Genomic DNA, 25,838 nt, shown 5'->3' with positions numbered 1-25,838 from the left:
TATAGGAACCCTTCAATTTTCAGTTTTAGCAATAAAACAGAAGCTCAGACCGAACTGACATAAGAGTCCCTAAGATATGAACCCTAATCCATATTAGATGCTGGAATGTGAGGGCTAATTTGTATTCTAGGAATGTGCCATCACATATTTAAAAAAACATTTATTGGTATAAGAGAAATAAGATAAAACTCTTATACCTTGTCTATTGTTACCAGTAGTTTGTCAAATACACTCTGATTTTTAAAATCTGAGTAATCCAAGTGAACATTCAACTTCGTTGAGAAAAAATACTGGAAAGGACAATTATCATGTAATTTCTGTACATACATGATCAAACAGATTTTGCGTAGTATTACATTGTCAGGGCTTTCTATGTGGTCACATTATTCATACTAGAAGGCAATTAGTATTTTTAGCAAATGTTAAAAAAGTAATATGAGCCTCAAATCATTCTGTATCAACCTCATATATTGGATTCAAGACAATTTCATACGTAACTTCAAACAACATGATATAAAATCATACCGTGATGTTTAAATTTGACTGTAGTTTCCCTTAGTAAGCTTTATCTTTTTTTATAAATAAACATGTAAATTTTATTCATAGGTATAATTTAAAATGTCTGCTATTACTATCTAAACTGATTTTAAAAATCCTTTGGAAGTTGAGTTAACAGCTTAAAATGTTACTAAAACCTAAAGAATATAATTTTAGGCCATCAGTATTTAGCTTAAGTATGGGTGAGGTTTTAAATTAACTATATTCATATTTTCTGTGAAACATAACATATATACAATCTTGACAAAGTTTGCTTCCATAATTACATTTAATCCTTTTGGAACTGATAGCACAAACTTAGCATGCTTAAGATTATAAGAGAAAATTTAGTTCTTTGATAGTGTAGGTAGAAATAAAGCCTATAGGTAAATCTGTATTATCTGTTTCTGGAAAGACTACAAAATTCCCATTAGCTTTTCTCTCCAAATAAAAGAAAAATCAAGGCATCTTCTAAACACTACTATAATTTCAGGCAAACTATTATATTTTTAGCTTTTTAAAAAAAAAGTTTAAAAAATGTTGCCCTAATAGTTTATTAAGAAATATGTTACAAACCTTTTCAAGCCTTGGTTACTTTGAAGACTCTGAAAAGGTGATGGGTTTCAGATGAGCATTTCTTCTTTTCTGTGGGAGCAGAGGTTGGTCTTGCCTATTCATTAGAGACTGCTTGGTCCTTGGTCACTTTGAGGCAACTGTGGCCTCAGACTTGCATCTGTCCTCTTACTCCACTCAACTATATTTGGTAACTGAACTCATGTTTCAGCAGACTGCCACGATCAGGAATTCCAGCCGCGGACTGGGAAGCAACCCTGGGTCTGAGGGCTGGGTTCTTAGAAATTAAAGGCACTTAGTGTAGAGAGAACTGTATTTATAGATCTAATAAACATAGGATTTACACATATCCCTCTACACCCTGACCTTGTGGCTGGAAATCACCACCTGCCCTTTTAACATATTCTTAATCAATTAGAAGTACAGTATGTGATTCTAAGTAGAAAAAGTGATACTCATAAGAAATGCTCTTCTTATAATCATCTGCTCTGTGCATTCAACGTTTAGTCATCTGGAAGATTGTCTTGAAATAGTAAATCAAATTAACTATTTAAAAAATTAGCCACCTGTCAAATTGAGTGGAGAGTCCCACTGTTCTCTTACTTCTAGTTGTTAATTAAAAGTTATTATGGGACTATCATGTGTATTAAAGGCACAGTCCATAGTAGGATTAAGTAGGCATAAAGATACAGGGACTGAATCTTATAAACACTGCTACACTGAGTTTGTAGCTCAATGCCTAACACATTAGGAGCATCCAATAAATATTTGTTGAAGAAAAAATAAAAGTTAAATGAATATTTTTCAGGACAATCATGAGCCCTCTCACACTTGTAAAAGAAAATCTTCACAGCCATTTTATTACTTATTCGATAGCATCTCATCGTAACGTATTCTAATATTTTGAACTTCCAACTAACAAATAGAGCTAACAAGAACAGAAAGTGTTTATGTGGCAAGGTCAGGTAGCAGAGCTGAATCTAAGGGGAAAGTAATCACAAAACCTTCCAGTTAAGTTCAGTTGGAAATGAAGCGCTGCGTCTTCTTTGTCTAAATAAGACCATCAGAGTCGGTCCACTTTCTTATCTCAAGTTTTTTCTGATGGTGGAAAACTTAGGAAGTTCTGCTCTTGTGCTTTTTCTTCACAGGCAAAACTGCCCCTTTATAAATGGTTCTTGAAACTGGATACTTTTGTGGGCTGTATCGGCCATTATACTTGTTAATAAGTGTTTTTAAAATTTATATTTATGGGGAAAGACCCTCGGACTGACGAAATACATGCACTTGTCTTCTTTTTACTAAAACCCTGTAAGATAGTAGGAAAAATCTAAAAGGACCTTCTCCAGGTAGAGAAGACAGTAGAAGATGCCAGAAATGGACAAAATTGTTGGAAAATGGTTAACATAAAAATGAGTGGTCTAATATCATTGGAAAACTTAAGTGTTTGCAGAAGGATATGCCTATGAGAAGCAGTGATCAGCCCCACAAAGTCCCAGAAAGGCTCAGGAATTGTGGGCACTAGGTCCCTCCTTGGAAATAATTTTCATTGGCAATTTTGGATATTTCTGGAAGTGAGATAGGATCTGACAACAAGTATTGGTTTGAAGAATCCCTGAGGAAGAGTTAGATGCTACTATCCCATATCCACTTCAGGAAGCCAGGAGACTACCCTTTCCTACACCTGGAGAAGATGTGAGGTATATTCTCTGGAAAATTTAAAACAGACAATCTCCAGCCTCAGGAACACAAAACACAGATGAAAAGGATGAGGCACTGGCAGAAATTTCTGGGAGGTTGGGTTAGAGAAGGGACAGAGGCTCCAACTGTATTAAGCGGTATTATTTCTAAAAAGATAGCAATGATAGGAAAATATGAAAAAGTGGTAAGATTTGATACATCTTGGTGTGGGTGTTAGTTACATTAATATCTGTACTCTTTGTGTTTAAAAATGTCATAATGAAAAATTAAACAAAAATCTCTATTGTGTCCTAACGTAAACTGAATATGGAAGGGATTATAAGAATCAAAATGCTGTAACCTCTCCATGATATTACCTTAATTGTGGACAGAATTGCTGAGATTAATGAGGCAACTTGTTAAAAATGACATGTAAAACAAATATATTAATGCTATTAAGATAAATGGATGCTAGACATATAACTCACCATTCATCTCAATGTTTTAAAAAATTTTTATTGTTGTATTAATAGTAAACCGTGCAGGAGTCACCAAGTATATTACTTCTCTAGACCAAAATGTATCTAGACATAACTTTTGTATATCCCAGTTTAATTTTACAATCCCACCTAAAGTGTATGTTGAGGACATGCACACTTGTGCTAATATTTTTCTCTTATTTAAAGACTGCATATTTGAAAAATGCTGAGAGTTGATTTTAAAAGTTCTCATCACAAGAAAAAAAATTGTAACTATGTGTGGTGATGAATGTTAACTAGATGTATCATGGTCATTTCACAATATATTCATATATCAAATTAGTATGTCATACCCCTAAAACTAATAGAATGTTATATGTCAATTATGTCTCAATAAAAAATACCAGAAAGATAAACATTCTTGCAGTTCCTAAAAAGAGAAGAGATGGGCATGCAGTGCAATAAATATTCACTGCACAGAATAACAAAAATAGAGAGTTATGAATAAATTAATGACTCATTCTTTTTTTGTTGTTGTAGAATCATTCACAAATAAAAAAAATGTAAGTTTCCCCTTCCTTTTTCCAGGAAGGATAGCCAAATTTTGTTATATTTAGTGTTCCTTTGTCATAAGAAACTTTTTATAGAAATAAAAGGTTTAAAGTGTAAAATCTCTCAAAGTGATATTGATTTGCATGTATTATTAAAACAAACCTGTTGAATTATCTATAGGGAAATGAGGGCTAGTGTTCTTAGGAAAAGATGCTGGTTTCAAGCCTGGGAGAGAGTTGGGTTCTCAGAACCTAGAAGGACAGAGGGGTGGTGGGTTCTGTAGTCAACAGTGATGGTCATGCAGGGGAGGACAAGCACCCATTCCTTGAGGGGCTGATTGAAGACACCTGGGACTGAGATTAAGCATCATGGTTTTTGGGGCTGCGTTGAAAGAGGTAGATGTCTCTACTTTCTAATGGTCATGGGGGCTAGAACAATAAATCTCACAATGAATCTCAATGGTGAGCATGTTGGTCTACTGACCAGAAGGGGTCTTTCCCACATGTGCCTGGATTGCCTGGTTCCTATATCCTGCTACAGCACCACTGTAACACCAGAGAAGTGATGAAGTCATAAGAAGGAGAAAATCAAAAAAGGTAGCTTGTGGTCCTGAGATAGGCCTCCAAGCTAGATAGGATTCTATTTAAAAAGATACAGAAATGTGACTCTTCTGGTATATTGTGAGGAGTGTAGCAAATCATGCTTGTTTTAAAAATATTATAAGAATCTGAAAATCAAACCTTCTTTTCCCTGGCAAAGTCTCTTAATTTATTATAACAAGGTTTCATTAATACCAGAGATGAGATTAGTACATAAACAGTAATACGGTTTCTCTTGTACTTTTATTATTTACCCCCAGAGGCCATTTCTATGTGTACCAAGGTTGGGAAGTGGGGTCAGTGGCCCCTTCAGTGTGTCTCAGTTCAGCTTTCAAATGATTACTTTTTTTTCTCATCAAAATTCCTGCTGTTTTGATTTGAAGTGCATCTTCCATCCATGTTTTTTTTTCAGTTAAGACTTTGGATCTAGTTGGGGTCTTGATTCTCTTTACTTCGAGTGCTTCCATCATCCAGAGCGAGGTCAGCATCTATTTGTTTATTTACTCCACACGTAGCATATTGGTCCTTTGACCTGCTTATTTCTCATGATCTTCATCTCCATTCTTCTTCTTATAGATGTTATAAATGGACCTGCTCCATTCTAACTAACTCATTCCAACTAATACATGATTCTCTCAAATCATGTATTAGTTCTCTACTGTTTCATAACAAGTTATTGAAAAAATTAGTGTCTTAAGGCAATGCATATTTATCATTTCACACGGTTTCTGTGTGTCAGGAACCAGTAGGGTCTTAGCTATGTGATTCTGGATCGGGGTATCAAGAGATTGCAATCAAGATGTTGCCCATGGCTACTTTTGTCTGAAAGCATGACTTGGCCTAGAGATCTATTTCCAGGGTGGCTCACTCGTGTGCCTAGAAAGTTAAAGCTGTGTTGGAAGGAGCCTTGTGGACTTCTCCATATCATCGCTTGAGTTTCCTTAAGAAACTGGATGGCAGCTGGATTCCTCTAGAGTTCATGATTCAAGAAAGAGGAAACTGTAAGTCACAATACATTGTCTTTTATGACCTAGACTTGGAGGTCATGTTCTATCTTTTCTGCAATATCCCTTGGTTACACAAGTCAGCACTATTCAAAGTGGGAGGGACTTCACAGGGGTATACCAATTGGTGAGATCATTGGTGGTCATCTTGCAGGCTCTCTAACACACCTTTAGTCCATTGGCTACACTTGCATGCTCCATTTTCAAAACCGTAAACTTTCATCCTCCAGACCTCTCACTCAGTGACTACACTGACTTTTCTTCTGTACTGAGACTTCCAAGCTATAAACCACTCTATTTTCATGTTATCGATCAGTCTGCCTTACAGTTTCAGATTAATTAAGGACATAGTATATTTTAGTGCACTGGTTTACAAATGTCCTTTTAGAAGATGCAGACCCTCGTTGTTCAGACAAACAATACTTCTTTGATGAAAGGGGTATGAAAAGCAGTGTGCAGACTTGCCTCCCTCGTCTCCCCTGGTGGCCCAGGAAGCTCTGAAAATCCTCTGGCTCTCAAGGAACTGAACTATTTACCTCCACTTCTGAACATTTTACTCCCCTCATTCCTGGCACTCTCTACCAGCAAATGAGGATTGTGGAACAACAAATAAAATAGTAACTGAGAAATCTGATCAAGAAACAAACTAAAAATTGAGGCACAAAATGCTCAGTTTAACACAGAATTGTCCTAATGAGCTGCTTATTGGTCTATCTGGTGATCCTGGTGTGTTTTAAACCACGGTGTCTTCCTTCTACTTCTTTCTCTTACTTTGTTTTTATTTTTTATTTTTTAAGTTTATTTTTGAGACAACGAGAGACAGAGCATGAACGGGGGAGGGTCAGAGAGAGGGAGACACAGAATCCGAAACAGGCTCCAGGCTCTGAGCTGTCAGCACAGAGCCCCACGCGGGGCTCGAACTCACGGACCGCGAGATCATGACCTGAGCGGAAGTCGGCCGCTTAACCTACTGAGCCACCCAGGCGTACCTTTTCTCTTACTTTGTATCTGGCTTGGACACATGCCACAGAATCAGCGATGCCCCCAAAGACTTGTTTGATTAAATGTTATTTCCATCTCTTACATATTTCCATTATCTTACATCCAACTACCATGATGTAAGGAAACTCAAACAATGATTTGGAAACAGTAAACTTCAGATTTGTGTCTCATGAGTTTTATTTTATAAGCTGTAGTTAAATCTGCTGCACATGTGTAGCCCAAGCCTACGGGTGGTCTTTTGATCACAGACTTTCTGCTAATCAAGATATTTGCAAATTTGTGTATGTGCACAAAAATGAATAGAGAAAAATAATTTCATAACAGTAAAAAAAGTAGAGTTGATGTATGAGAATAGATTTAATAATCCATGTTTTCATATGAGTATTTGGGCACTATTATAAATCTTAATCTGAAATAATCTCATTTTCAACTTGGGTTATAGGGCCCAAGTATAAAAGTTTTTCTTCTGGGATTAAAAGCCAGTATCACTAATTTTAAAAGCACCTTTGTTGAATTTAAGCAAACTAACTTTAACATTTCTTTATAAAGACAATAACATAGATGTCAAAATGAATAAAGAGAGAAAAGTACAGATTGGTGTTTTGAATATAATATAAAATCTGGAAAACTCATTAGTAAAAAGAAGTCAGTAGTACATTAAAAGAATATAGCATGGCCAGTTGGGTTTTATATTAACATCTGAAGATCTAACATTAATTCCCACATTAATAAGTCAAAAGAGAAAAGCGATATGGCTATCTCCATAGATTATTAATGAGTCTTTGCACAAAATTTAACATCCACCCTAGATGCAGAAAACAAAAACAAACCTTTATGATCCCATAAAGAAAAGAATAGGAAGAACTGATTTTGTAACAACTCTTTATAAAAATAATCTGTAAGTGTCATATATTTCAATTAAAGCAACTTTTTTTTTTTCTGGTGGAACTAGAAAAACAGATATAGGGTTTATCTAGAGGAATTAGCATGGCAAAATACCCAGGACAATTGTCAGAAAAGAAATAGTATTAGAGGAGGAGCCTTTCAAGAGTGCTGGAGTACTAACAAATTCCTTATGGATAAGCAATAAGGAATGGGAAAATGGGAAGTGGAATGACAGATCTTATTCTTGTATAGGAAGAACATTATGTTGAAATGGGAGCATATATTAAATAACTACATGTATTTTGGTCTATTTCCTGGCCTTGTTCAATTTCACAGATGCCTCTGATAGTTTAAGGAAACTGGATTCCTATTTCATTTCATTGAGCAAAATAAAAGTTGTTTAAGCTCACACAAATTGGAAAAAAAAAAAAGAATGTAGAATGAATAAGTGTGCAGTTATGAGACTCTAATAAAGATAGAATTAGGATAAAACCAGTATACATAACTGTGCATAGTATCATCATACATATCTATGTGTAATTCTATCTATATATCTATATCTACATCTACATCTATATCTATATCTATATCATCTATGTCTTTAATTTCTCTTATTTTTCTGGCATATGAAGGAAAGGACTTTACTCCAATGTGCATGTATTGCTACTTTTAAAAATGGCATCAGAGTGGGGCTCCTGAGTGGCTCAGTTAGTTAAGTGTCCAATTCTTTTTTTTTTTTTTTTAAGTTTATTCATCCATCTTGAGAACGAGAGAGAGCATGAGCAGGGGGAGAGTAGAGAGAGAGAGAGAGAGAGAGGGAGAGAGAGAATCCCATGCAGGCTCTGCACAGTATGGAGCTCCATGTGGGACTGGAACCCATGAACTGTGAGATCATGACCTGAGCCGAAATCAAGAGTCAGATGCTCAACCAACTGGGCCACCCAAGTGTTCCTAAGCGTCAAACTCTTTTTTTTTTAAATTTTTTAATGTTTATTTATTTTTGAGAGAGAGACAGAGTGTGAGTGGGGGGAGGGACAGAGAGCAAGGGAAACACGGAATTAGAAGCAGGCTCTGGGCCCCGAGCTATCAGCACAGAGCCTGATAGGGGCTCAAAGTCACAATCCTTTGAGATCATGACCTGAGCTGAAGTCAGGCGCTTAACCAACTGTACCATCCAGGGGCCCCCTAAGTGTCCAACTTTTGATTTCAGCTCAGGTCATGATCTTGTGGTTCCTGAGTTCGAGCCCCGCATCAGGTTCTGTGCTGACAGTGCAGAGTCTGCTTTGGATTCTCTTTCTCTCTCTTTCTCTCTCCCTTTCTCTCTGCCCCCCCCCCCCCCCCCCGCTCTAGCTCTCTCTTTCTCTCAAAATAAATAAATAAACTTTAAAAAATGGCCTCACAGGGAAAAATTGGCATCAGAGTTTATCTTGACCATTACTCCTTGTACTCATTATATTTTTCCTTATTAATAATAATAATTTTTAAAATGTACTTTCTAATATAATATAAGAAGAAGTGATATAGAAACATATCCCAAATATACTATTAAATGAGATAAGCACATTGTATGTTAGTTATTGTATCTGGAAGATAAAATTAAAAGAAACTTCCAATTAATCTTTTTTTTTTCCTTTTTGTATTTCAAATTTGTATGTGCTTGATATACTCACCATTAAAAAAATTTAAGACAAAAAAGTTAACCACATAATGAGCTTACAGTCATTTTAATCTTTTAAAATCCTTTTTTTTTACTGATGAATCTACTACAGAGTAAAAAATTTTTAAAGTCCTTTGTGTTGTAAATAGAGCATAATTAATCAAAGAAATTTTGATTCCAGTATGTTTTAATTCAGACAATTAAAAATAAATTTCATTGACTTTAAATATCTTAAATAAGGTTTCTTCTAACCTTGGTCCGCTTTTGCCTGCTGATTGGCAAATCATCAGATCCATTTATAAAAGGACCGTATTCTGCACATATGAACATTCAACTTCACCTGGCTAACTTTAAATTTTTTTTTTTTTTTTTTTTTTTTTAATTTTTTATTTTTGGGACAGAGAGAGACAGAGCATGAATGGGGGAGGGGCAGAGAGAGAGGGAGACACAGAATCGGAAACAGGCTCCAGGCTCCGAGCCATCAGCCCAGAGCCTGACGCGGGGCTCGAACTCACGGACCGCGAGATCGTGACCTGGCTGAAGTCGGACGCTTAACCGACTGCGCCACCCAGGCGCCCCTCACCTGGCTAACTTTAAATGTCATAGCCTTTAGATGGTAGCCTACACTTGTGGTGAGCACAGCATCATGTGTAAACTTGTGGAATCACTGTCTTATACACCTGAAACTAATGTAACATTGAGTTTTAACTACAATTTTTAAAAAAGTCATAGCCTTTGGCCCAGTCTGTCCTAGATCTGCTTTGAGAACATAATCTTAACTATAGGAAAGGCTTTATGTAAAAACACTCCAGTTTCACGCTGCTTATAATAGCGAAAAACTGAAGCAACTTAAATGCAATTTATGGAACAGCTTAGTAAACTCATGGAATTCTCAAGTGGCCATAAAAACTGATTTTTCTAAAGTGTTTATATCAACTAAAAAATGCTCATTATATTACGCTAAGGGAAAAAGAAAGAAAACCAATAGTTTTTATAGTTTGACCATAACTTAAACTTAAGAACCTTTGCATGGCTGAAAATTTTAATGATTCGAATTGAGCTGGGTTGATATTTAACAAAAAAATGAAGTCTTCACCAAACTGTATGAAGTCATTTGATTTTTTTTTTTTCTCCATTTGGAGGGAAAGACAAAGCCACCAAAATAATTGACTATTTAAAACTGGCTTTGAGACTCATTTGATCTAAATAAAAACTGACAGCCTTCCATTTGTTTCTCTTAAAGTTTGCATTTTAAATGCCTCATGGAAATATTTAGTGAGGGAATATTAAACTTGAAAGTGCTCACTGCCAGACGACTAGGGACAGCTGTAGAACAATTTCAGAAGCTGCTTACCAAAGAAAGTCTAATGTGGAAGGGTGTGGCTGTTATTCCCTGGGAAAACAGAAAGGAAGGAAGAATATGACAAAGGAGGAAATCAGCTGTTAGACCAAAGGAGGATTTAAACACTGAAAAAATGCCAACCGTTGAAGACAGTTGCTCTGTCACACAAAATCCTGAGGTCTGTCCATCCTCTACTTCTGTTGGCCTAGCAATTTGCTTAGCTATTGCTATTTTGGGAAGGAATTTCCACAGAGCTGGCATGCCTTCAGCCCCTGAGGTTTCCTCTGATTGACTGATCAACAGGTGTTGAAAAAGCCTGTGGCAGAAATATCACAGACCCAGTGTGCTCATCTGACTTCTGTAACTGTGACTGTAGTTTTGCTTGAGTGTATCATTGCTTTACCAAGGAGCCTCTCTGTAAGAGAAAACCTAAGCAAATCATTTATGACATTTTTAGCTAATTGCTTTTCTATAGATACAGCATATGCATTTGTTAATTCTGTATGTATTCTAATTTAGAAATTAAATATTGTGCTGATGATTATACAACTAAAACCTAAATATGATACAGAATGAACTTTTCGAAGAAATGCTGTCGACATTATAATCCTAAAAAATATTAAACTATCTTGACTTAATTTCGTCTTGCAAGCAAATTGTCAGAAAAGCTATGAGAACAACGGTCATATTGGTAGCAGGGGGAAAAAAAAAACCAACAAAAAAAGAAAATAAAAGCATATATAAAGTACTAGGTTCTCAAACACTTAAGGAATATAATTGGTTACACCATTTTTATGCTAAACTTCATTTGATTTTTTTCTTTAAATTTTATCCAAAGCAAAAGAAACATGTATACATGAATCATTCCAAGTTTCAATAAAAATAAGAAAATTTAAATAAGGCCCAAAATTTCAATGTATTCACCATGCCATGACTTCCTATTGTATTCAGAGTAAAAGTCAAGCTCTTTATTTAGATCTCTGGGGTCATACATAATCTGCCTCCTCACTTCATCTTTGTGACTTTATTTTCTCCTACTCACCCTGATCTTTTAGCTTCAGCCACACAGACCCTTCTGCTGTTCCTTGAACCCATGGGGCTCATTCTACCTTAGAGTTTTGCTGTCTCTCAGTCAGGCATGGTGTTTCCCAGATAACAGAATGGTGGGACCCCTTCCTTCCTTCAGATCTTCAGTCAGTCACCTTCTTTGCAGGACTTTCCCTGTCTATTCTAAAATTTAACCTTTCTCCATCAGTATTTTATATCCCTTCTTCCTTCTTTTATAGCTTATCTTTAACACAATGTTCTTTTTACTTCTCTTATTATTGTTTATACTGTCCACTAGAACGTAAACTGTGAAGGAAGAGATTTTATATTTTGTTTACTATTTCATTGTCAGTGTGTAAAAAGCGCCTGGGACATACTAGATCCTTCATAAATACATGTTTAGTGAATGCCTAAAAAGGAATAACTAGAAAGTTATGATGTTTGAACGCAGTCGGTTGGTACCACTGCTCATAACTCAGGCAAGAACATGGTATCTAGTGCTCCATTCAGCTTTCCCAGTATTTACTGAAGATAATAATATCTGTACCCTATTGCTTTGTACTTGACTTCTTTATAAAAAAACGAGTTCATTTAATTCTTTAACAACACTTTGAGTTAGGTCTTATTATCCCCATTTTACAGATGGGAAATTGAGGCTTGTTAACTATAATTCACCATGTTGAAGCTAATATGTGGTGGAATTGGTATTGGATCATGTGAATCAAAATACTCGTTTGTCACCATGAAGCTGTGGAGTTTGGGAGGTCTAAAAAGTGATGAAATGTGAATAGGCAGAGTTAATCTGAAAGCAATGAAGTCGTGTTAATGGATTTTAAATCGGGGAACGACAATTAGGTTTACCTGCTAGAGAAATTACCCTGGCAGTAGAGTAGAAAATGAAATGGAGAGAATAGTCTGGAGTCAGGAAGTGAACAGATTGTTGCAATAAGCCGGATGACAAAGCATGAAGCTCACTAGTCAGAGGAAGATGTAATAGAAAAGAGAATATACAGAGGCGCCTGGGTGGGTAGCTCTGTCGGTTAAGCAGCCAACTTCAGCTCAGGTCATGATCTCATGGTTCATGAGTTTGGAGCCCGCGTCAGGCTCTATGCTGACAGGTCAGAGCCTGGAACCTGCTTTGGATTCTGTGTCTCCCTCTCTCTCTGCCCCTCCCTCCCTCTCTCTCTCTCTCTCTCTCTCTCTCTCTCAAAAATAAACAATAAAAAAATTTAAAAAAGGAAAAAAGAATATACAATTTAGATATGTCATGAGCTAGAATTCACTGAGTGTTGAGGAAAGTGAGGCTTCCAGGTTTCTTACTTAACTAGTAAGAAATATATAATGGTGACATTAATCCTGATTAGGAATATAAGAAGAAATATAGATTTGGAAGAGGATAGTGTAGCTGAAATCAAGAGATACTGGCATAAAATCTTGAATATTGCCAAGATGCTAGTAAGTCAGTACTAAACAGTGTTGTTTGGATTTGGCAACCAATAGATCATCAGTGGTACAATTTGGCTGATGAGCTGTAGGGAAGATTTTGGTCTAAAGGTAGACTAGATTAATCACATTTGGGTATCTGAAAGGGACAAAGTTGAGATGGTGAATGTATACTCCTATGAAATATCATGACGGAAAGGAAGAGATGAAATAGGGCACGGGGTCATTCTTATCATTGTTGCAAGCATGAAAGTGATTTGATTATTTTAATGGAATGGATGATAAATGCCAGTTATACTGAATTCCTGTTTCTGCTGTAACAAATCACCACAAACTCATTGGCTTAAAACACATAAATTTGTTCTCTTATAATTTTGTAAGTCAAAAGCCTAAAATGAAGGTCTTAGCAGGGCTGTTACTTCTGAGGGTTTCAAGGGGGAACATGTGTCCTTACCTTTTCCAGCTTCTAGAGGGTTGCCTGTATTTCTTGGCTTGTGACATCCCCCTCTATAAGCCAGCAGTGTCTTCTCTCCCCTCTGACCTCCTCTCTAAGGATTCTGGTTCACCCTCAATAATCCAGGATAATATCTTCATCTCAAAATTCTTAATCACATATTCAAATTCCCTTTTGCCATGTAAGTTAACATATTCACAGGTCTGAGAATTAAGACATGGACATCTCTGGGAGAACAATATTCACCCCACCACACCAGTAGACAGATTAATGATGTGGGACTGATTAATGATATGATTAAAAGATAATGGGGTGAGATTCTTGAGAAAGCTGGAGTCAATCAAATCCAAATCAAAGGGGGGTAGTTGTTTTGTGTATGGCGTACCATATGATCTTCTCAGACTAAGTAAGGATATAGAGGAAAGCATCAGACAGTTGAGAGGATTCTCTTTGAAATAGATATGCATGCTGAGGGGATTTGAAGAGAACAGTAAAATGCTGTAGAGTTTTAAGGACCACTATAAAAAAATAGAGCAGTCATGGTCATAAGCAATAAATTTGAGGTGATAGCTATTAGGCAATTTCTCTCAATGTCCTGGCACAGGAGAAGGATGGTTTGATTGGTCCAGATGATCAAATTGCCCGTAAAGAGGAAAGTCACAGGGTGAAGCAGCTGAGGATGTTAATGAGAGAAAGGTTAATGAGAGAAAGAGCACCCACCCCGCAGCTCTTCAGGTCACAGGTGAGGAGTGGGGGGTGCCCCGGGGCTCCTGGTGAGCTAGTGGGAGGGTCAAGGTAAAGGGTGTCCTTAGGGATGGGCCTGGAACAGAGATGTCCTGTGGGGGTTCTATATCTTCTTTGTCACTGGAAAGATTCAACGCGGAGGTGGCCCGAGGCTGCTCTGGGGGCTCTGATGGGGCAAGGTGGGGGATCTGGGGGGTGCTCACTAGGCGAGTGAAGGCCCTGGAGGCGTGAGGAGAGGCAGAGGAAAGGGACGCAGGTGAGGAGCACAGGGTCTGGAATCAGAAGGAGAGGGGCGAGCGTTCAGGCTTTTAAGGGGACCTCTTCAAAGAAAGGGTGCTGGGATCTGGGGCCTTGAGGGGAAACTAAGGGAGGTCGGATCTGAGCAAAACCAATATGACCTAGACATCGGTAGCAGCAAGCAGCTTCCTCTTCCTGTCCTCGACATAGATCTTTTTCATTGCGGAAATGAGCTTTTATCCGGTGTTCTCCCTCTCTCTTCTCTTGTGTTTACAAAGTTGCATTTATAAATTCATATTTAATTTCCCAAGGTTTTCCATAATCAAAGAAGGTGACATCAACTACGAAGGGGCCTTGGGAATGGAGCGCCTAACAAACTCTTCTGGAAGAAGCAGGGCAAAGGAGACTACCACAGGCAGAAGCAGTTCCTGTAAAGGCAGAATTAGAGGTTCGAAAGATAACACGGAGGTAACACGGATCTTTACGGTTTTGAGTAGTTTCCCTGAAAGCCATAACAGATCAGTCAGTGAATCTTGGGTTTGCAGTTTGAAGTTTAGTACAGGTGCTGGTAGTTGAGGGTGCTAAAATGATTCCAGGATGAGTTTCAGCTTCCAAGGTCCTTACCTCTCTGCTATATCCAAAGCTTTTGGGAATTGTTTGGGATGTATCCTGCCTGATATTCTACTCAGAAACAGGTTTATGTATATATAGCTTCTCTCATTCTCTCTCTCTCTCTCTCTCTCTCTCACTCTCTCACTCTCTCACTCTCTCACTCTCTCACTCTCTCACTCTCTCATCTATCTATCGTCATCATCTATCCACTTACCCATCCATTTTCTTTCAAATACCATCACGTGGGGGTTAGAGCTTCAAGATATGAATTTGGGAGGATATAAACATTCAGTCTTCAATGTCCTCTTTGGGTGATATTTCTGGACTCCCTGTTGTAAAAAAAAAAAAAACAAAAAAAGAAAAAGAAAAAAAGAATGCTAGAAATAGCATACTTACTTCTTTTTCCACCACTCTTTTCTTTTTATGTTTCCTAAATTGGTTAGTAATATTGGTCTCTTTATATTGTCAGTGTTTAAAATATTACATTGCATTCTCTTAAGTTCATTGTTATTTTCCTATAAATTGAGTCTAAAACTTAAAAAAAACAATAAAAATCACTATAACATTCTAACTATATACACATTCATTATGGAGTCAAGTTTTGTAATTAGACCCAAATAGTAGGAAATGTATCCTATGTCATGAAAACTTGCTTATTGTAGACTTTTCAAAGCATGAAAGGATGTTAAAGACATTGGTCATGTGTCAGAGCTTTCAGTGTTCATCATGATGATAAAAGAGCTTACATAAATCAGCTCAAATTATGTCCAGGTACTCTTTAAGCAATTTATGTATTAACATATTTTATCTTGACAATTCTCTAGAACAATATTATTCCAAATTTGCAGATGGGGGGAACTGAAGCAAAGAGAGTAAGCAACTTGCCTCAGTTCACACAACCTATTAGATGGAGAATTAAGAATTCACTTCAATCCAGACATCCTGGTTTCAGAGTTCATGCTCTCATTTGCCTTACTGTACTGCTTCTCATTTCTATTCCTTCATAGCTAAAATGTCTATTTGGCAGATTTTAGATTTTCTCTTTATTTTTGGTGCACTGAAATTTTACCAGGATGTATCTAGTTGTGGGTTTCTTTTTTTCATCAAATGTGCCTTGTTTTACAAGAATTTTTAAAATCTAGGGACTCGTATCTTCTTTTAGCCCTGGGTCAGTCTTCTTAAATTACATTTTGTCATATTATATTTTTGATTACTTTTGTTACTCATTTTGGTATCCCAGTTGTTTCCTCCCGTTAAATGGGTTATGTATTTCAATCTATCCTTCAAATGTCCAAATGTTTCCTTGGTTTCTATTTCTTTGTCTTTTCCTCTGTGTTTTGGGAGATTTCTGTACTCTATATTTTAGTCCCCAACATGGGACTCAATTTTATTGTTCAGCAAACTATTTTATATCTACAATTATACTTTTACTTTTCAAGAACCCTTTCTTCTTCCTGTATTTTTTCTTTTCACTAGCAGTATATTCTGCTTCCTATATTCAATATCTTTTTGTTTCTCTATGAGACTACTAGTTGGAATTTTCTATAGTTCTTTTCTGACCTCTAAATCATCTCTTTTCTTATAAAGTAGGTGTTTTTCAATATGTTTACTTATTTTGCTTCTCTTTATTTTTGGTGTTTATTTTCTGTCTGATCATTATTTTCTGTCTGACGATCCTTTTATATTCATATTATAAATAAATGCAGTGGTTAGTAAAATGACTGACTTGGGTTTCCCTAACCTGTTTCTCCCTTAAATAGGATGAAGGCTAATTATGGACTCTTAAGTGTGTGTTTGGGAATTTTTAGGGAAACTCTCCTGTAGATTGTGTGTTTAGGACCCCAGATCATCACACAGAATTTAAAGATTAGCATAAATATCTGAAAATAATTTTTAACATAAATTTTTATAATGGAAATCTTTGAGCATGACTAGAATAATGATGTGTTCATATATTATACTTACATTAGTATTATCATGAATTTAACAACTACAAATGGACTATACTGGTATTTCAGATACCTTGGGTCACTTTATAGTAGATGTCGTAATATTTTGAAATGGTGAACAACTCTTGGGTTAAGTTCCAAATAAGACAAAGGATAATCTTCTTTGGTGTACACAGGATTGCATAAACTCCATTATATCAAAACTGTGTGAATAAGCTGTATTTATAAGTAATATAAGGTTTAATTCTAGGATTAGAAAATTATGTCTATTTGTAATCTACATGAATGTCCAGTGAGGCAGTCAAAATTTGTACAAGATACAGGGAAATTCTTTACAATAGGAACTATCTGTGATTTGCAAGACATCTAATATTTCTGTACCCTACCATTAAATGCCAGCGTCACTTGGAAAATTTTCTAAAATGTCCCTGTAGGGCATTGCCATGTTTGGGAACTGTAAGGCTATAATTTTATCTCCTCCTGTTTGTCTACCAATCTTATCCCATTTTATTTTCTATGGTCCAGGAATTCCTTTTTATTTCCTGTACAATTATGAATACATAATACTAAACATGAGTACATTTTCTGAAATTTCAGTGAAATCTTGGGAGGAAAGGGAGGCAGAAATTTCCTTCATCCTACAGAAAGTCTTCTGTATCTGTTCTTCCCTCTATCTTCCTTCTCCTCACAGACTGCCCAAACCTCAAATGTGCTCAAGTCTTTTCCATCTTAAAAAGACTGGCATGGATTTTGTACTCTCCTCTGCCTAGATTTCTATTTCTATACTTTAACTTAAGGAACAAACTTGTTGAAAAAGTAGATGAGGTTTAACATTTCTGCCTTTTCTCTTTCACTTTTTCTTCTAAACTTTCCTCTTTGACTGTCAGTTTTGCCCTCCATATAGCCATGCTACAAGGAACAGCCAATGTCATCTTTCAAAAATATAAATCAGATCATGTCACTCCCTCTCTCCATTGTGCCCTGAACTCTGATTATACTTAGAATGAAATTCCTACTCTATGCCCTATCCTGATGAGTCAACCCTGGCCTAACTCTCCAGTCTCAGCTTATGTCACTCTACTTATTTCCCTCTGCGCCAGTCACAGCCGACTTCTGTCATTTCCTAGAGCATAAGTAGCGTTTTCCCTACTGACGTGCTATTTTGAGTTTCTTGCTGAAATGCTCTGTCCGTGGCCCTGGGCATGGCTGTTCCATTTTTTCCTTCCGTTCTCATCTGAAATGTCATTTTCTTGGAGGTATCTTTCCTAATAATCCCATCTAATTCTTTATAACCCTCTTATTTATTTATTTTTTCATGGCACTTAATAGGGTTTTTAAAAATGTAAATTTTGTTTATTTTTTCCTGTTCTCTGACCGCAGGGACTGCTTTTGTCTTTTGTGTCACTGTATTCTTATCCCCAAGCACAGTGCCTGCCATAGCAGTTGCTCACTAAACAGTTGTTGAGTAAGTGCATTCCGTCCCTTCTATTTCACAGAGTATGTATTTGCTTTGGTATAAATACCTTCCTACTTAACACTTTCATTTCTTCGTGGCATTTGCCACTATCCTTTTGAAAAGTCTTTCCATTCTGTACTTTTCTTGGGCTTCATTTTCTCTTTTCTGTTTAATCTCAATGACTCATCTTCCTCCTCTAGTCCCTTAAGCATCTGTGTCCTGAGGTGGGGAAGAGCTTAGTACAATTTGAAGAACTAGAGGGAGAACAGCATGGCTAGTCTGAAGTGAGAAAGTGAGTTCTCCCAGAAGCAGATCCCAAGACAAGGGATTGAGTGCAAATAGTTTATTTTAGGAGTGGTGGGGAATTTATTTTGGGAATGGCAAGGAGTCATCGGTAGGCAGATGAGGTAGACAGGAAAGGGAAGGCAGCTTTTAACAGTTTTGTCATGAAGCAGGTTTCACAGCGGGTAACTAATCCTTAATCCTACTGGGAAACTTTAGAAGCCAAGGTAGAATCTACACCACACAAATATTTCACCTGGGGATGAGGGAGCTGGGTTATTTATACGCGGAATTCTGTTAGTGACCCTTTGTACAATTGTGAGTAATTAATTTCCCACGCTTTTTGTCTGAAAGGCAAGCCCATATTCAGAATAGATATCACTCCCAATAAGGAAGAATTGCTGCTTTTATCAGTGTGGAAGGGATCTAATGGAATCAACTTTTCCCAAGTGGCTGGTTGGTCTCCATGGAGGGTAGTACCAGATCAAGGGCTCTACTTAGGTCTCTGCTGCTGGTAGGTTTCATATTCAGCAGTGGAAACAGCCAAAGCACTGTGGTGGAAGAGGGCACATTCTGTTGGGCACTTGCGTAGCCTCCCTCATTGCTCCTACAACTACTCTGTTCACGGCCCATTGCGCAAGCTCTAGGAGGCAGAGGACAGAGACTGGCTGCTATCTACTGGATGTATCATCCTATCTACTTGATTGTTTAGGCTCCTGACTAGGGAATGATCTCTAATGGGTGTGAACTTGAGACACAAAGAACTGCACAGTTTGTATCCACTACCGTAGTTTGAGCCACAAACTTGTCTCCTAGATAACTTTGTCTGCAATTTTTCAAACTTGCTTCTTCCAGGCCCCTGATGAACTGGCCAAATTATTTGTTTGTTCCTGCTTATGAGGATGTGTGTATGTGTACCTCCAACCACTTTTCCTTCCATAATCAAATGATGACCAGAAGTACTGCCAGAATCCTGTCCACCAGGAGGATTTCCCCTCAGCACTGTCTGTCATGGTTACTGCTATTTAAGCTTGTCATGCCAACACCTGTTCATCTTGGTTTACAACAACATATTGAACTGATAAACCAAGAACTGGGCTCAGGCTTTTTCCCTTCTTCTCTGTCAGCTAGGAGTAGGGGACCCCATATTAGGCCAGAGGTTGACCTGAAAGAGAGAGAGGAATCAGAACAACAGAGGTGACACGTGTTATCTGTTTGTGTAACCCACTTATGCCCCTTGGGTATATTTGGCCATGATCTTTAACGTATCATTTCCATCATTCAAGTGGATACTGTACTGCCTGCCTGTGATTTGGAAGATCTGATGACATTCAGCCTTTGATAGGTGTCTCTCATTGCATAGTCACTTGATATGCCATGGTAAAAAACAAAAACAAAAACAAAAACAAACTCAGTTGCATTCAGGGCCAGCAGAATACCATGAGTTGCTGTGTAATAACTTTATGGTATTCCCTAACACGCCCCAACTTCCCAACACTTCTTTGAAGCTCCCCCTCATCAGTGCAACTTTCCCTTTAAAAATTAGCAACCAAAACCCGTCCTCTGATGCTTTTAGTCTGATGATGGCACTCCTGCTCAATGCTCCTGCAGATTTTTGTGCTATGCTACTTCTGTCAGAGTCTTCAGTGGATTGTACTATAATGGTTGATTTGCTTCTCTGTAAAGCTCATGCATTTTTCTTATTTTTTAACAAGCACAACACTCAGCAAAAAGTAGGTGTTCTGTAAATGTTTGAAGGGGGATAGACGTATGAACAAGGAACCAAGCCCAAATGCTGCGTCTATGAATTATTCCCCAACCATCCCAGCCCACAGTGATTTCTTCTATCTCTTATCTACACCAATTTCTGCAATTATCTTTAGTACTCAAGTGACTCACATATTTTTATGTCTGAACCTGAAGCTGGCTCTATTTTCAGGGTTCTTGGTCCCAAGATCCACCATGCATGCTGTTGCCCCAGCTGGGATCCAAGGGGTCATCCTGGATACCCCCAACTCACCCCTCCCTCTCTATATGGACTTATTACCAAGTCATGTCAAATTTACCTTCAAAATATCCCTCAAATAAATCCATATCTCTTAGTTTTAAATATCATATTAAACGCAAACCACCATCATCTTTCCCCAGAACTATTTCAATAGTTTCTACACACCTCCCCATCCAATATGTTCTCTGAATTGAAGCCAGAGTAATGTTTTCCAGATGCAGTACTGTCTAATCAAATTACAACTACCTTAATACCCATCAATGGCTTATCTTTGTTCTTAGGGTGAAAACGAAACACCACTGTAACATTCCTCAAAAGACTCTGCAGAGCCTCTTGTCTCATCTCTGACACAAACTGATTCTTCACTTTCTCTGCTGCAGCCACACTAACTTCTTTTTTGAATCTAGTACTTTCCACCTTGTTTCCTGTCATAGGAAATGCTGTTCTCTATGTCAGAAATACTTTTTTACTGACTTTTTTTTTTTGACACATTAACTATAAGGCAGTCCTGATTCTTCAGACCTTAGCTCAAGCATTAATTCTTTAGGGAAGCCACCCGTGATCTCTGTGCATTTTGTGAATTTGTGGTTTAAAATTTTTGGTATGATTATTAATGTCTGCCTGTGCATTAGATCTTTTGCTCTGTGAAGGATGTTACCATACCTTTTTTTGTTCATTCTGTTTGTTGTAGGAATAAGTGCATTTCTTATTTTTCTTCTTTTATTCCAGGGCTGCCATTTACATAAAATATAGACATCCTAGAGGTGCCAGAATAAAAGACATTAGCCATATTTAGTAATTGTCAGTTCTATTCTACAGCCCCAATAGCAGTAACAATCAGTGATTTTCAATCTTGATATTTACACTTTATAAAAAACAACAATCTTGTAAGAAGCTCTGATTCAATATATTAAAAATAATTGGATTGCCATCTCTCCTTTCCCTAACAGTAACTCATAATTAACTTCATCACATAATTAACTCATCATTAACTTCATCACATTGCAGAATCTTCTAATCCTTAAAAAAAGAGACCATTATGAACCCTCAATATGTAACAGATATATAATTTAGAGTGACATGTTGCCAAAAGCTAGGTAAGTGCTGTTGAAATAAAAAATAAAGAGCTCTGAAATTTTATATTGTGTATTCATATATCTGTAAAGTGACATCACTGTAAAGTGATAAACATATAAGTGATAATTCAACATACTTCTGGGAGCAAGTTAGTGATGGTGGGGAAAACATCCTTTTTTCTGTATTTGTCAATAGCTGTCAATGACCAGATTATATCCTAAATGCCTTGTGCAGACTTGCACACTTGGGATAAATGTCACTTGGTTGTGGTGTATAATTTTTTTATTCACTCTTGGATTTGATTTTCTAGTATTCTGTTGAGGATTCTTGAATTTACATTCACGAGAGAAATATTGGTTAGTAGTTTTCTTATAGTGACTTTGTTGGTTTTGGTATTAGGGTAATGTTGGCCTCATGGAATGTGTTAGGAAGTATTTCCTCTGCTTCCATTCTCTGAAAGAGATTTTAGACGATTGGTATAACTTCTTCCTGACCTATTTGGTAGAATTCACCAGGAAACCCATTTGGAACTGGTGCTTTCTATTTTGGGAGGTCATTGATTATGGATTCAATTTATTTAATAGATATAAACTTGTCCGGATTATCTATTTCTTCTTGTGTGAGTTTTGGCAGATTGCATCCTTTAAAGATCAGTCCATTTCATCTAGGTTCTCAAATTTATGAGCACAGAATTGTTAAAGGTATTCCTTGATTATCTTAATCTCCACAGGATCTATAGTGATGTCCTATCATTTCTGATATTAGTAATTTTTGTCCTCTCTTTTTTCTTAGCTTGACTGGAGGCTTATAGGTTTTATTGATTTTTTTCCCCCAAAAAACTAGCTTTTGGTTTCATTGAGTGTCTCTATTAATTTCCTGTTTTTAACTTCATTAATTGCTGCTCTAATTCATATTCTTTCTTTTCTTTTGCTTGGTTTGGATTTACTTTCCTCTTCCCTTTCTGGTTTCCCATGGCTGTGATATATTGACCATAGCCAAAATCAAGAGTTACATACTTAACCTACTCAGCTACTCAGGCACCCCAGTTTTATTCTTTGTTCATTTGTGGTTATTTTATGTTCTATGTACTTTCACATGAATTTTAGAATCAGCTTGACAATTTCTACTTTTAAAAAAAGTTGAATGGATTATAATTGTTTTTCATTAAATCTTAGATCAATTTAGAAAGTTTCAATTCATGAATATGTTATACATCTGCATTTATTAGATCCTGTCTTTTTTCATCATTGTTTTATAGTTTTTAGTGTGGAAGTCTTGCACATCTTTGGTTATATGTATTTATAAATATTTAATGTTGTTGAAGTTATCTATTAAATTTCTAAAAAAATTTTCCTTTTCTGCTGTTAGTATATAGAAATATAATTGATTCTTATTGACCGCATATTCTGCAATTTTGTTAATCTGTCTTATTAATTTTAGTCACTCATTTACCTTTCTTAGGATTTTCTACATGTCTTCAGTGAACAAATACATTCTTATTTTTTCTTTTTTGATTTTGTGTCTTTATTTCTTTTTCTTGCTTTATTCCACTGGTTGGTACTTCCAAAGGGTTGAAGTAGAGTGAGTAGGTATCTTTATTTCATTCTTTATCTTAAAGGGAAAGCTTTCATTATTTCCCCATTAGGTATTGTGTTAGCTGTAGTTGTTTTGTAGGTACCATTTACCAGATTGAGGAAATCTTTTTCTATTATTAGTTTTCTGAGAGTTTTTTCATGAACAAGTGTTAAATTTTTTCAAGTTATTTTTCTACATGTATTAAAATTATTATGTTTTTCTTCCTTTATGTTTTTTAACTTAGTGAATTACATTGATTGTTTTTGAGTATTAATTCAACTTTTTTTTCCTGGGAAATTTTTTTTTTCAATATATGAAATTTATTGTCAAATTGGTTTCCGTACAACACCCAGTGCTCATCCCAAAAGGTGCCCTCCTCGATACCCATCGCCCACCCTCCCCTCCCTCCCACCCCCCCATCAACCCTCAGTTTGTTCTCAGTTTTTAACAGTCTCTTATGCTTTGGCTCTCTCCCACTCTAACCTCTTTTTTTTTTTTTCCTTCCCCTCCCCCATGGGTTTCTGTTAAGTTTCTCAGGATCCACATAAGAGTGAAACCATATGGTATCTGTCTTTCTCTGTATGGCTTATTTCACTTAGCATCACACTCTCCAGTTCCATTCACGTTGCTACAAAAGGCCATATTTCATTCTTTCTCATTGCCACGTAGTATTCCATTGTGTATATAAACCACAATTTCTTTATCCATTCATCAGTTGATGGACATTTAGGCTCTTTCCATAATTTGGCTATTGTTGACAGTGCTGCCATAAACATTGGGGTACTAGTGCCCCTATGCATCAGTACTCCTGTATCCCTTGGGTAAATTCCTAGCAGTGCTATTACTGGGTCATAGGGTAGGTCTATTTTTAATTTTCTGAGGAACCTCCACACTGCTTTCCAGACCGGCTGCACCAATTTGCATTCCCACCAACAGTGCAAGAGGGTTCCCGTTTCTCCACATCCTCTCCAGCATCTATAATCTCCTGATTTGTTCATTTTGGCCACTCTGACTGGCGTGAGGTGATATCTGAGTGTGGTTTTGATTTGTATTTCCCTGATAAGGAGCGACGTTGAACATCTTTTCATGTGCCTGTTGGCCATCCAGATGTCTTCTTTAGAGAAGTGTCTATTCATGTTTTCTGCCCATTTCTTCACTGGGTTATTTGTTTTTCGGGTGTGGAGTTTGGTGAGCTCTTTATAGATTTTGGATACTCGCCCTTTGTCCGATATGTCATTTGCAAATATCTTTTCCCATTCCGTTGGCTGCCTTTTAGTTTTGTTGGTTGTTTCCTTTGCTGTGCAGAAGCTTTTTATCTTCATAAGGTCCCAGTAATTCATTTTTGCTTTTAATTCCCTTGCCTTTGGGGATGTGTCGAGTAAGAGATTGCTACGGCTGAGGTCAGAGAGGTCTTTTCCTGCTTTCTCCTCTAGGGTTTTGATGGTTTCCGGTCTCACATTCAGGTCCTTTATCCATTTTGAGTTTATTTTTGTGAATGGTGTGAGAAAGTGGTCTAGTTTCAACCTTCTGCATGTTGCTGTCCAGTTCTCCCAGCACCATTTGTTAAAGAGACTGTCTTTTTTCCATTGGATGTTCTTTCCTGCTTTGTCAAAGATGAGTTGGCCATATGTTTGTGGGTCTAGTTCTGGGGTTTCTATTCTATTCCATTGGTCTATGTGTCTGTTTTTGTGCCAATACCATGCTGTCTTGATGATGACAGCTTTGTAGTAGAGGCTAAAGTCTGGGATTGTGATGCCTCCTGCTCTGGTCTTCTTCTTCAAAATTACTTTGGCTATTCGGGGCCTTTTGTGGTTCCATATGAATTTTAGGATGGCTTGTTCTAGTTTCGAGAAGAATGCTGGTGCAATTTTGATTGGGATTGCATTGAATGTGTAGATAGCTTTGGGTAGTATTGACATTTTGACAATATTTATTCTTCCAATCCATGAGCAGGGAATGTCTTTCCATTTCTTTATATCTTCTTCAATTACCTTCATAAGCTTTCTATACTTTTCAGCATACAGATCTTTTATATCATTGGTTAGATTTATTCCTAGGTATTTTATGCTTCTTGGTGCAATTGTGAATGAGATCAGTTTCTTGATTTGTCTTTCTGTTGCTTCATTGTTAGTGTATAAGAATGCAACTGGTTTCTGTACATTGATTTTGTGTCCTGCAACTTTGCTGAATTCATGTATCAGTTCTAGCAGACTTTTGGTGGAGTCTATCGGATTTTCCATGTATAATATCATGTCATCTGCAAAAAGCGAAAGCTTGACTTCATCTTTGCCAGTTTTGATGCCTTTGATTTCCTTTTGTTGTCTGATTGCTGATGCTAGAACATACAACACTATATTAAACAGCAGCGGTGAGAGTGGGCATCCCTGTCATGTTCCTGATCTCAGGGAAAAAGCTCTCAGTTTTTCCCCATTGAGGATGATGTTAGCTGTGGGCTTTTCATAAATGGCTTTTATGATCTTTAAGTATGTTCCTTCTATCCCGACTTTCTCAAGGGTTTTTATTAAGAAAGGTGCTGGATTTTGTCAAAGGCCTTTTCTGCATCGATTGACAGGATCATATGGTTCTTCTCTTGTTTTTTATTAATGTGATGTATCACGTTGATTGATTTGTGAATGTCGAACCAGCC

General features: G+C 36.9%; 1 protein-coding gene across 3 annotated transcripts in view; it reads right to left on the bottom strand.

Moving 5' to 3' along the window:
• Window positions 1-1,256, bottom strand: part of PALLD (palladin, cytoskeletal associated protein) — a 406,473-nt gene extending 405,217 nt beyond the window's left edge. For 2 of the 3 annotated variants that reach the window (XM_060653807.3, XM_060653808.3), the window contains exon 1: window positions 1,114-1,256. The gene's annotated coding sequence lies outside the window, so the exon portion shown is untranslated. The remainder of the gene's footprint in view (window positions 1-1,113) is intronic. The other variant, XM_060653809.3, reaches the window with a different exon arrangement.
• Window positions 1,257-25,838: the final 24,582 nt, after the last annotated feature.

Source organism: Panthera onca, chromosome B1, assembly GCF_046562875.1.
Source record: "Panthera onca isolate mPanOnc1 chromosome B1, mPanOnc1 haplotype 2, whole genome shotgun sequence".
Classification (NCBI taxonomy): Eukaryota; Metazoa; Chordata; class Mammalia; order Carnivora; family Felidae; genus Panthera; species Panthera onca.
The sequence above is the reverse complement of the archived record's forward strand: the minus strand, read 5'-3'. Positions and strand labels throughout refer to the sequence as shown.